Here is a 698-nt window from a genome sequence, read left to right as displayed (position 1 = left end):
CCACAAAGACCTGCCGCCGCTATTTATAATCCCTCATTTTCCGCAGGCAGTGGGCGGTGAGGAGCGGGGTGCTGCTAACACCCCACCGCCACCTCCTTTCCTTGGGTTTTTCCAGCCGGGAATCGGCTTTCTCGCTCCCACTGGTGCCAGGCTGGAGCGGGAGCAGCAAGGAGAGATGCTGGAGAAGAGTCGGGGGTGAAGAGGGACACAAAAAGCCCCCAACCACCGTGGGAGCAGCATCCCTCGGCTCCCCGCTGAGAAACCCAGCACTCGCCCCTTCTTTTCCATTCTTTATTCCAGCGATCGCATTCTTGCTTTGGTCACAACCTCCAAAAGGTGGGTTGTTGGTTTGGTTGGGTTTTTTTTTTTGGTAGCTGTTGTGTCGTTTTGTGGGGGTTGGTTTTCCCCTCCCCCCCCTCTAATTTCAACCCACTTTCTAGAATATTATAAAATGAAGCAAGTACAGTAATCATCGGTTGGTAATAAATACGTATTTGTTAGTTCACAAAGTTAAAGTGCTTTGAGAAGGGACGTAAGAAGCTCTATCCTAGATTTGGGGAGGGGGCGGTTCTTGGAAATGTAGTGCAGTAGGAAGCTCTGGCCTGTTGTCCGTAGTCCGTGGGCAGGAGAGGCACGTGGCATCTCCCCTTTTGCCAAAAAAAAAAAAAAAAGAGCCCTCGGGCACTCCCGAGCGTCCC

Source organism: Charadrius vociferus, unplaced genomic scaffold (assembly GCF_000708025.1).
Source record: "Charadrius vociferus isolate BGI_N301 unplaced genomic scaffold, ASM70802v2 scaffold933, whole genome shotgun sequence".
NCBI classification, from domain to species: Eukaryota; Metazoa; Chordata; class Aves; order Charadriiformes; family Charadriidae; genus Charadrius; species Charadrius vociferus.
This window is presented reverse-complemented; position numbering follows the sequence as displayed.